This window comes from Pistacia vera, unplaced genomic scaffold, assembly GCF_008641045.1.
Source record: "Pistacia vera cultivar Batoury unplaced genomic scaffold, PisVer_v2 Contig1176, whole genome shotgun sequence".
Lineage (NCBI taxonomy): Eukaryota > Viridiplantae > Streptophyta > Magnoliopsida > Sapindales > Anacardiaceae > Pistacia > Pistacia vera.
The window spans coordinates 127,042-140,336 of NW_022195222.1; the positions used below are offsets into that span (position 1 = coordinate 127,042).

Consider the following 13,295-nt stretch of genomic DNA (forward strand, 5'->3'; position numbering starts at 1 on the left):
AAAGCTGCATATTTCTGGATATTCTGTTGATGAGGGCTAAGATCGATGATTGTTTTTGCCAAAAATTACGAATTTTTCTCATAAATTGCTTGGTGAGAGAGAAAAAATGAAGTTGCTATGAGTGGATGAAGATTATGATGATGATGATGATGATGATGATTTTGTTGGCTTGAGGCACATCTAAGCAGTAGTTTGTTTAATTTGGCTGTACATAAGAGTGCTCATGTGAATGTATATGTGTCGGCACCTTCCTTAGACATTATGTAAAAATATTACCCTCATTTCATCACCTTGTACTCTTATTTATCTATGTTAGACATTATTAATATCAACAATAGTTTTCTGTTCCATCTCTACTTCTGATATACTTGAGAAAAATAACATATTGACTTGCTTTAATTTTTATTTTGTCAATAATATTATTAAATCGATAAACAGCGAAATATGGAACAAATACTTTTTTCCTATTTATTGGGAAATATGGAACAAATAGTGAGGCTTATGCATCGTTGTTGTAAGCCATTTGTTGGTTAAACCCACAATTTAAGCACTTTCTGACTGGTTGAACAAACAAACACACTAAAAAGTCATACTATAATATGGATCAAAATTATCAAGTGCTGTTACTTTGCAGCTTGATTTGAGAGTTGGGAAGATCATGTTTTCTTTTTTTTTTTTTTTTTTTTTTTTTTTTGGTTTTGGGCAGGAGTCAGACAACTAAATTACCTTATTACTATATATAATTACTTTATTAAAAAAATTAAAATAATAAAATTATGAAATTAGCTTATTAATAAAAATTATTTAAGAAATAACTACATTATATTTATTTTTAGTAATATATTCTAAGTTAATAACATTATTATTGATTTGCAATGTGTTATAATGAAGGTTGGAGTTTGAAACCACAGTGTTGCGGGCTATTGGGCTTCACGGGCTCGGCGGTGGTTTGGGTTAGGCTTGGGGATGGATGGATAAATTGGCTATTAAATTGTGTAGTAATGTATTTAAGCCCATTAAAATTCTTTCTAAATCTCATATTAGTTAAAAGTTACTAAATAAAATTTGTTAAATTATTTATGAGTTGTATTATACATCTTAAATTTTCCATATACATATTATTGTGACCACATAATCACATAATAATATGCATTATAGTTCTACGTTCTGTATAATTAGTTGATATAAAAATAAATAAATGTTGACAGATTTAAAATGTGAGAACATGTAGTCTGATTCTAAAAGGTAAAACGACGCTTGAAATATCCTCACCAAAGGAATTGTGTTATTTCTTAAAACCCTAACACTATAAAATAACAGTGGATGACACTCCATTATTAATAACAATGAATATCCTTTGCTTCCTTTCTTCATTTGGTAACTAGTCATTTAGATTTCTTGGAGTCAATGCATGGTGTCCATTGCACGTTAAGTTATGAATCCAAATTCAAGTAGAACAAAGTCTTAATGCAGAATTTCCAAATTCGTTACATTGAACTCATATTTGCAATAGCGAATTTCTTATCACAAATTCGCTATAGTAAAGAAGTTTACTACCAAATCCAATAGATAATTCATTGTTGTAAAAGCATTTTCTTAAAAAAAAAAAAAAAAATGTGAGTTTTAACCGAGGATAAGTGTTTTTGATTCTTAATGACTATGAATTGTTATAAGACATCCTAAACACTATAAAATGGTGTTATATCCACAAGAGAAAATGATTAGTCACAATTATCTTGAGAAAAAGAATGATAAATAAATTCGTAAGACTTGTAAGAACTTTTATAGTTTTTTTCTTTTTTCATAGTAAATTCTACAATTATAAAATAAACGTGGTTCAAATATAAAAAGTGAGTTCACTATCAATCTTTATGCGTTTAATTATCACTTTAGTAAGGAAGTAGATTTTTGCTAACATTTAGTTGAATCCCCAAATTTGGTAACTTGAAAGGTCTACATAGTTGGTGTATATGAGTAGAATAAAATGACAAATAATAATCTAAAATTTCTACATACCCATTTAGTAATTTAATTATTAATTATACTTTATAGGATATTCATTAATGGACATTTCCATTAACGAACATACTTCCAATCCCAAAGAAAAGATAAAAAAGAAGTATCCAAAAATAAACATAAATTCACTGGCCACGTGTCTCCTTAGCATCTCTCTCATCCACAAAAGTCAAACACGCTATTGTCTGAGTGTCTCCCTTCTCCCTCTGGCCGGAGATAAATACTACATTCCTCTGAGATCCAGTAAAATTTGATAATAACACTTAGGTCCTTATAGCAGCTTTTTAATCTGTTTAGCTTCTCTCCTACGCGTTCTACTTCTCTACTCCATTGTCCGCACTTCGCACTCTCGTTTCATTCTTCTCATTCTTTATTCTCCATTTCATTCTCCCAAAACCCAGAAACACCATTTCTTTATGGCCCAAGTCTCGCTTTCCTCCGTCCAACTCATTGACAGTAACGGCTGCTTCAATGTCGCAGGTCTCGACAACTTCGTCCGCGCCACCGAGCTTGCCAATCATGGCGTCTCTTACGCCGTTGTTGCCGTCATGGGCCCTCAAAGTAGTGGTATGTTTCTAAAGTTCATTACTTTGTTGTAGATTTCTTCCGTGAATTCAGACTTTACTTAGTTTTGTTGCAGTTTTAATATTTTTGTTTTTAATTCAATGTAAGGCCTTCACTGCGAGTTAAAGCTCTGTTTTTTTTTTGGGTTTTGGAACTGGGTTTTGTGTGCTTTAATATGTTGGATTAGTATTTTATTTTGTTTTCATTGTTAACGGTGAACAGGGAAAAGTACTCTATTGAATCATCTTTTTGGTACAAAGTTTATAGAGATGGATGCATCAGAAGGAAGGTTGTATTTATTTATTTATTTATTTATTTTTTTTTTTGCGTTGCTCAAGTTATGTTATTTTGCAGTTTAATGTAAGACAGTGGAATATGTGTATGTATTTTTTATTTATTTTTTGCGTGCAGGAGTCAGACAACTCAGGGAATTTGGATAGAGAAGTGTGCTGGCATTGTGCCTTTCACCATTGCCATGGATTTAGAGGGAACTGACGGGAGTGAAAGAGGCGAGGTATGAACTTTGTCTCCATATCTTTACTTAGTTGAAGTTCAATTTGTAATGGTAATGGGATTATGTTTTGCTGTGAAGGAGGCTTGTGTAGCATATGTTAGACTCAATACTCCTGAAGATTTGACTCAAGATCTCCACAATTCTAATTAACAACTTCTGAAGATTTATCCATCAATCTCGCAGATGTTGAAGCTGTAAAACAGTTTTGTAAATTTAAATTAGTTTGTTATAATCTTAAGCTAAGTTTGTTAGCAGGTTAGCTAAGTCTGTTAGCAGGTTTTTCTGTATTTTAAAATTCAAACTTGTAACCAACACATCTATAAATACAAACGTTTGTTTCTGAGTTAGGTAATTTAGCCTACTCTATCAATTTTGTATTTTGTCTTTCAGCATACGCATCTTAGTTTTCTGCAGTTCTATTTGGCAGTACGTATGAGTATAATATGCCATATCTGTATGGGTGTCAATAGCAGGTTTAGGAATGTTCATATGTGTTCAAACATTTATTGACTCACAAATATGTTATAACTGTGTCCCCTGAATTTTAGTTTATTAGCTCTGAAACCAAAGGGTACATGGTGTTTTGTGAGGAAGGTGCTGTTATGAAAAATTCAGCAATTGTTAGTAACTGAGTTCTGTGATATTTACTTGCTCTAAATTAGGGGCCGAAGTGGGTTAACAATTTATAAGAGGGATCATGATATTAGTTTCTATTTGTAATGGCAAATCCAATAGAGAAATCCTTGCTATCTTCAAGCAGGGATATTTCATTCATCATCTTTTAAGTTTGAATTCTGGGAAGCCTTTCTGACCATGTTATCAATGTGATTTTTGTGAGGCTTAAAGTTATTCATTGTGCTTTATGGGTTTCTAGAAATGCCTGTAGGCAGATTTTGCCCCTTTGGGTGGAAATGTATGAGTTAGTGTTGATACCTGTTGTAACACATGTAAAATACTGAAGTCTATATAAAGACATCTAGAAGATGCTGTAGCCCAAGAATGTTCAATGATTCAATTAAGTAAGAGTTTTTTTTTTTTTTTTTTTTTTTTTTTTTTTTTTTTTTTTTTTTTTAAAAAATTTGCTGATCAAAGCAGGTTAAGATTATCGCATGCATGTATTGTGTGTATTATCATTTCTTTATCTGTTGAAATTATACTTAGTTTCTGGAAAATATCTTCATCACCCATTAGTGTGTCTGCCATTTTTTTTTTCAGGATGACACTGCATTCGAGAAACAGAGTGCCCTCTTTGCTTTGCCAATTGCAGATGTTGTACTGATTAACATGTGAGTTTGTTTAATATTGCTTGAGCTGCAGAGTGTTGGCATTACAGAAACAAACATGTAATTGGTATTATTGCGTTTAATCCTGGAAGGAGTGTTTTATTAATTGTGATTTGACGTTTGAAACTGCCATATCAGGATAATTTTTGGCAATTTATATCTTCACTTCTTTGTTCCAAGGAAAACAAAAAAAAAAAGAAAAGATCAGCAAATTTTCTTTTTCACATTTTCTGTTGTCTGTACGTAAGTTTATTTTTCTTCGCCAAATTTCATTTTACATGGATGCCTTTAATCAGAATTTAATGCTGTCTAAATTTGGATTTATATCCTGGAGTTTCTTAAATGTATCTACTGGAAGCCCCGAAATCTTGTGGAAACACAAAAAGTTTAGGCATCAGTTTCAAGCGTTAGTAAGATGTTTAATGTCATGTGTGGTGGTGCCATGATATCGGTCGGGAGACAGCTGCCAATAAGCCTCTTCTAAAAAGGGTTTTCCAGGTACATCGCCAGTTGTCCATGGTCAATGTCTTATTGTCTGTTTATTGTATACATGTCTTTTTATTTTACATGATTTTTTTGTTTTCTGTGCTTATGTAGGTCATGATGCATCTGTTTCGCCCACGTAAAACTACCCTTCTTTTGGTTATACGTGATAAAACCAGGTGTGGACTTGCACTTATATTTTTTTGCTTTACGCTTCATTCTTTTGTGGAAGGGACTTTCTCTTCTCTTTTGAATCAATATCTTGTTCATATACTCTCCATGCAGACCCTCGCTTGAAAAACTAGATCTTATTTAAGACGGGATATTCAGAAGGTATATTTATTTATGTTTGTTCATTCTTTGTTTATTTCATTTCTCCAACATTTGATAGGTGGTGATTTCTACAGATATGGGAGGCAGTTCCTAAACCTGAGGCCCACAAAAGTACTCCTCTGAGTGAGTTTTTTAATGTAAGTAAATGTTCTCCAATTCTTGCTCTGTGACTGATTATTTTTTCTGTATTTACTTTATTTATACTTAACATATGATTCTAACATATGATTCTTTTAATTTCTTACTTGACATGTAGGTGGAGGTCATTGCCTTATCTAGCTATGAAAGAGAGGAGCAGTTTAAAGAGCAGGTAGCCATTAATAAGTTAGGAAGTTTATCAACCCTCTATTAAATGGGTTGCGCCCCTTTACTGGCTCAACTGAGTTTGGCGTTTGTTGTTACTTTCAGTCTACTAACATTTACATAAATATCAGTGTTGGAAATCTTTGTCGTCGTGGCATTCTTGGCCTAATATTTTTTATTTTGTGAAATACATAGCTTACAGTTGGTATCACGGGCTTATAATTTTGACATGGCATGTAGGTTGCTGAACTGAGGGAGCGGTTTTTCCACTCCATCTCTCCAGGAGGACTAGCTGGAGATAGAAAAGGAGTTGTTCCTGCCTCAGGATTTTCTCTTAGTGCACAACGGATATGGAAAGATATAAAAGAAAACAAGGACCTGGATCTTCCTGCTCATAAGGTTTTATTATTTTTGTTTCAGTATATGTTCTGTGACTTTTCAATTTCACTGATATATATGTATACTTTTTTGTTAACATTTATCAGGTAATGGTCGCAACTGTTCGTTGTGAAGAAATTGCCAATGAGAAGCTCCACTGTTTGTTTGCCAATGAGGTTCTTTTTACATTCATCTCCCTTGCAGGAATTACTGGTCTGATTCAAACATTGTTTGTTAGCCAGTACTTACTTGATTTGTTGCAGGGTTGGTCGGCGTTGGAGGCAGATATTCAAGTTCGTCCTGTCCCAGAATTTAGAAAAAGGCTTGATGCTGTTCTCGATACCTATCTTTCCGAGTAAGTTCACATCTCTGTCCTATATATTTTCAAGTCTAATTATATGATTTTACTTGTTTTATGTAATCGTTTGTATACTATCAAAATGCATGTGCTACAGTGTGTGAACAGTAATAGTGAACAGTGATGAACAGTAATATCCTGTGAACAGTAATCTGCTACAGTAACTACGTTATGGGTGTTGTTTTGTGCGGTTTTTAATTCCTAAGCATAACTTCTATTGACACTACTTGGCTCTGATACCATTTTTAGCAGGATCTTTAAAACATAATCAAAGTAATTGAAGATAATGTAAAAGAATGAAGTAAAAGCAAAGTAATTGCAATTGAAGTCAAGTCAAATAAAGAAAATATTGTAAATGAATTGNAGTATTTTCATTGATACAACTCTTTTCGGAAGCTCTGATCTTTGTTTCATATGCGAAATTCTATTTTTCATAGGTACGACAGGGAGACTATCTACTTTGATGATGATGTTAGAACTGTAAAACGTCAATATTTGCAATCAAAAGCATTGGAGGTAAGGCTACGCTACTTGTTTTCAAATACAAAATTGGATATATATTAATGGTGAATAGCTTAACTAATTTTCGTGAATCGTTCAATTTGAAAATTGTACTGAATATAGGGTGGTTTTAATGTGTGTCCTAAGAGCACATGTTAAAAACACTAAAAAAAACAACAGTTTCAATCATTTTTTATTAACAAAACTAAAAATATATTTATCAATTGATAGATATCATCAAAAGTTTGTATGATTGCATGTATTTAGCATCTCTTAAGACTCTCACATATGACCTGTTTGTTTACCACAGGAGGCTTACAAGCGGGTTCCCAACTGGCCCGCACCCGCACCTGATTCGGCTCCGCCTCTGGCTCCCGCTCGTGCTTCCATCTGGTCAAACTTACCCGCGGCTGTATCAATAGCTGTATCAGTGGCGGGATTTGTTGTTAACTACCTCAGTTGAAGCAGTATGTAAATATTGAACATAGAGTAACACTTTTTACTTGTACAAACTCTTTATACACGTTTTAAGATAATTACGTGATTTGAAATTATAAATAACTTAAAGTATATTACATGTCAAACATGTAGGTTATCACATCAGTTTGTAGAGAATAATTTGTATGCATAACATTGTTTTTTAATACAAGATTCATTGACAATGAAATTAGTGATTACATCAAACATTTAATACTCATTATAGATTATTATTATTGAAGTTATGATATGAGTTATTTATTCTATATTATGAATTCATGTAAACATTATTACTGGGCTTATTATATGTTGTGTTATTAGTTTTAATTTCTATATTTACGTAATTATTATGGAATTAGTAATAATTATTAAATTGGGTTCAATTGATAATATTGTATATTCTCTAAAATAGAAATTAAGTTATACCTCCATTATAAACAAGGCATATCTGCTAACCCCCCCGTATGTTTGCCGCTTTTAGATAGTATAGAAAAGAAAGTTAATTACAATAACCCCCAATTCTGTAGTCACTTTAACCTTTAATAAGGCACTTTTAATATTCAATAAATATATAAAGGGTATTTTTGACTTTTTGACATACCTTCATAAAACCCTGGATATTGTCTTTTCATTTTTATTAATGGTTGTTGACGAAATGGGGGTTATGTGTAATTGACGTTTTTTTTTTTTTGGTAAAAAGCGACAAAGATATGGGTTTTTTTTTGGAAATATTCCTTATAAACAACAATAAATATCTTTCGTACAACAATAAATATCTTTCGTTTTCTTTCTCTTTTGCTGACTCGAAAGAATAATGCTGGCCGTCCATTGTCAGCACACCAAAGAATATTCATTATATCTCTTTATAGATATTGAATCACTTTCCATTGGGTTATTTACACTTTTATCCTTGAGGTTTGGGGTACATTATCTACCTTTAATACTATTGGATATGAACGGTTTAATTCAATTAGGTAAAAGTTTTCAATAAAAAGTTTAAATTACCCTTGTTATCTTATTTACATATTATTAAAAATGAAGAAAATATATTTTAATATATATATTGTAATATACTCTCTAACTAGTAATTCTTTAAGAAATATATGATAAAATCCATTAAATAAACATATATATACATAGAGGTATATAATGTAAAATCCGAACGTTCTAATTTTAATTCATATAAATATATATACAAAATAACTGATATACTTTAATGAGTACAAAATAGTTTTGGACAATACTGCCAAGCTCCTCCGCTTCTTGACGTCCCATTAGACCGTAAATCATTTAGTACCTGCAAAACAGTAGAAATAACGGAGTGAGCACTAATTGCTCAATAAGTAAACCAAACTGCATTACTGTTCTTCCTCTGTTACTCATGTTTTGATTTTCCTTTTCTCACTTTAATCCTTGCTAATATTCTTCATTCTTTTCTGATACTCTGATTTGCTACTTATCAACACACACATACACACACACATATATATATATTAATATATAAGTAACCCGCTAAAAGTGGCCCCTATTATATATATACCCATTACTCTTATGAAAAATTGATTTTTTTCTTTTAGGTGTAGTATTTTTTTTTTTTTAATACTTTTTTCTTTTGTATTTTATTAATTTCTAATAACATGTATATAAGACAATAGGGGCATTATAGGCTTTTTATTGAAAAATATTATCTGATTGGATTAAACTTTTCATATCCTATAAGTACCGGAGGTTAGTGCAGCTCCAAACCTAAAGGACGAAAGTACAAATAACCCCTTTTCGTCTGTCTACAATTATTAATTAATATGGTTAGTGACATTTAGAGGTGGAAAAGCAACCCGCCCGACCTGACTTGCGGCGGGTTGCTGTTAATGGCGGGTCGATCCTGACCCGCCCGGTAACATTGGCTGGCCCAACCCGGACCACCAACCCTAACCAGCCGGGTTAGGTCGTGGGTTGGGCCGGGTTAACCCGCTTTTTTATTTTTGATTTTGTTTAAGTTTAAATGTTTAATTAACTTTTCAAATGAATAATTAACAATTTATAAATGAATAAATGTAATTGTTTTTAGTTAATTGTTAATTTCTTTTCAAATATCAATAATTAAATTAAATTAATTTTTTTTTTGTTAACATTCCAAATATTAATTCATTTAATACATTAAAATTGTAATATAAGATAATAAATTTATTCATTTATAAAAATAAAGAGAATACAATAATTATGTCTCGTTAAAAACCTCACCAAGAAAAACCCAATAGACAAAACTTGGTAAGGAAAAAAGAGTGCAATAATTGACAATAATTTACAAGTTACAATTTACAAGACAACTAACTTTGGGGTTCACTAGCCCTCCCTCATCCGTATCATCTATATTACAAAATTGAAATGATTCTATTAAAGTTCGTCGACAACCTCGTATTGACCTTGATGACGCAACCGTTCCCAATCTCGAAGGCATGTGAGGACTTCAATCATTTGGTGAAAGTTTAGTCCTCCTTTCATTTAAAATTCTTCAACTTGCACTAAATGTTTATTCGATGAGACGGTTGAGACAAGAATAGCAAAACATCCAAGACAAGTCTTGATAATACCGGAAAAATACATTTTCTGACTCTCCAATAGTCTAAGAGATCAATGTTGGCTCTCTGTTGTGGATCTACTGGTAACATTTCAGCGGTTGTCAAATATTGTTGAGTTCATTACTCTGCACTGCATGGAAGACAGTACATTAATTGTTGTTGTTGGTGGAGTTTCTGAAGAGGAGGTTGGTGCTTTGGATTCGGGTCCTCTTTGGCATATTCAATCCACTCCAAGAGTAGAAGTCTTCATTTGTTTCTTCTGATGCAGCTTCCCTGGATGTTTCGCCTCTTTGCGGGTTCCCATACCTGTTTTTATACTGGAAAATACTTCGAAAAGTGTATTTTTTGCCTCTCCTATTTGATTGGCATATACTTCGGTTTTGTAAATTTTCACATAAATTGTCAAAACCATTTTCTAAACCTGCTAATTTAATTCTAGGATCAAATTAGCACCAAATAATAAAGAAAAGGAATGAGTTCCCATATTTAAAAAAAAAAAATTTCCATTGCCTTTATTGGTGCATTTAAATTACATTGTCTTTGTTTTTTATAAATAACTCGAAATTTTTTATAATTGTATGTATTACCAATGGACTAGGAAGATAAACACAACTAAAAAGTTGTAAAATGGATGGTAAAAAGTTTTAGAAAAGAACGAAATACTTTAGTATGCGTTTGGTTTAATATTTTTATCCCTATTCTGGATCCTATTTTCAAATAGCGTTTGGTACAATATTCTCAAAATATTACCCTATTTTTTTTAATTACATTTTAACCCCATAAAGTTATTAATTTCACTAAATACCCCCTGAAAAAAGTTTAAAATTTACAAAAACACCCCATCAGCCCAACTTGTCAGATTCCGGCAACCACCGGTGATACCGGAATCTTACACCCAAACTTCCGACCAAAATGGCCGGAAGTTCACCGCTGGCCTTTTCCGGCCAGATCCACCACGGATCTCCGGAAAAGGCCAGATCTGGCGTCAGCGACGGCCAAAGAAATGGCTGTCGTTGACCGAAAACGACGCCCAATCTTTGGCCGTCCTGACGGCCAAAGATGGCCGTCGTTTGGCCTTTTCCGGCCGTCGACGCCAAAACAACCGTAGATCTGGCCTTTTCCGGCCAGATCCACCAGGGATCTAGCCGGAAAAGGCCATAACGACGTGTTACGGCACAGATCGACAAGTCTGTGCCGTAACGAAATTTTCCGGCCAGATTCCCGGTGGTGGCCGGAATCTGACACTGCAGATGGTGGGGGTGTTTTTGTCATTTTACATGTTAGGGTCTTTAGTTAAATTTAAACCTAAGGGCATTTTTATAAAATTTAAATTTACCTCGTATACTCCCATATCCAATAACCCAATACTATCCCTAAAATCCTATCCAAAATACTAAACCAACGCACCCTTAGCTATTTGCCAATCATTTCTACCATAATGAGGACCTCTATATTTGCTACAAAATAACTAATTATATTAGCATAAGGTAAACATGAATCAAGCATTAAAAGTATTATTCCATCTAACAGGCATGTCTAATGCAAAAGTTTTAGGAGATATATTTGATTTATATAAGCGTCTTGAAATTCAGTATTTTTTTTTATTATTACTAGTAATCCAAGCTAAACAATCCTAATTCTATTAATTTTTCTTTAATTGTTTTCATACCACTTTTCACAATTAAATTAATAACATGGCATGCACACGTTGGTGAAAAACTTCAAATTGTATATAAAGGATAATTACTTTGAAAATATTTATAGCTTTCTATTAGAACTTGCATTATCTAACGTTAAATTTATTACTTTACTAACAACATCATAATCTTCTAAAACTTCAACAATTTTATTATAAATTTGTTCACCACTATGATCAACATCCATTAATCTAATCCTAACAAAGATTTATTTATTTACATTGATTATCAAATAATAACAGTCACACAATATAATCTGTTTAGCTCTACCACTCCAAATATCGGCAGTTAAGCCACCTAACATAACAAGTATGTTTTATTTTTTAATTCTAATTTCTTTTTAAAACAATTTTATTAAATCATTTCTAGTTGCAGTTTTAGAATAACTTTTAAATCCTGGAAAAATGAATTTTGAACAATCTTTCAAAATATTATCTTCAGCCATATTATAGGTTGATCATTGCAGCAATATATAAGCTAACTGTTCCCTATATCATCAGAATTATAACGCCAATTAGTACCCATATTAGTTATTTGAGTTTGATTGCTTTCTCTATTTCCATGTTGATTAATTGCTTATTAGCATGCCTTTTAAAGTATTAGTACCATTACCTGAATCACTTTATAAATATTTCCCAGTATTTGCATCTCGCTTTCTTGACTTAACGACATTTTCTGTCTCGTAAAACTTGTTGAAATGCGCCCAACGTCTGATGTGTGTCGTTCTTTTCGCTTTCGACGGCAGTTGATGACCCGTCTCAGCTTGAGATGAAGTTGGATGAGCACGACGATTATGAGGACACTTCTAGAACAACCGGGAGCTGTTGGAATCGGGGGCATATTTTGAGGTGTATCGGATTCGGAAATGGGAAAGTGGGACTATTTAATCTCCTCCGCATTTATGTTGTAAAATCAGGCGACTAGGACTAGGATAGTAGTTTCTTTCATCATTGTAATTGATGGGAGAGAAATCATTCATTGTATGTTAGAAAAAAAAAATTGATGTAGAAGATAAAATTAAAGAAAAGAATTGGAATTTGGAAATTGGAAATATGAATAAAATTGCAAAAACTAATAAAAATTAAAATACGAGCAAATTGATAATAAAGAGATTAAGAGAAAATGAATAATTGAGAATTAGAGATAAGAGAATATGAGAATGAGAGAATTTGAGTTGTGAGAAAATGTGAGAGTTTAGGGTCAATTTATAGAAAAAAATGGAAAGAAAAATGACGAAAAAAACCCCTCCAATGGCTATAAACGGCTATATTTCAAGGGTAAAGGGGTAATTTGAAAATAAACTATTTTTTTTTTATTTTTTTCTGTCCAACCCGACGGGTTGGCGGGTCTCTTTCAAAATAGACAAAACAGCAACCCGCCGGTACTGGTTGCCATTTTGCGACCCGGCCCGCCCGGGGGTTGCTGCCGGGTTCACCCCACTTCATCACGGGTCGGGTTAGGGTTGACCGCAACCCGGCCCATTTGTTCCACCTTTATGACATTAATCTGCTTAGTTATAATAAATGACAGAAATCTCCTTAAGGTAGAGGTTTCAAAATAAAATGCAAAATTCTCTTATCATTAAGTTCTAGTGTTTAATAAAGGATTATTATCAGTTAGATGACACTTTCATCGTAAACTTATAATTAAGGAAACTTAATGATTTAAAATAGTTAATTTTAATTTTATTAAGGTAATTTATGTGTAATATATTTTCATATAAAATAAGTTTTTTTTTTTTTAATTACACAATTTGAAAAAGAAATCACAAGAAAATGACACATATCAAATAAAATAAATGAGGATACA

General features: G+C 32.5%; 1 pseudogene; it reads left to right on the forward strand.

The window, feature by feature from the left end:
• Positions 1-2,329: 2,329 nt before the first annotated feature.
• On the forward strand, positions 2,330-7,202 carry LOC116108236 (annotated as a pseudogene).
• Positions 7,203-13,295: the final 6,093 nt, after the last annotated feature.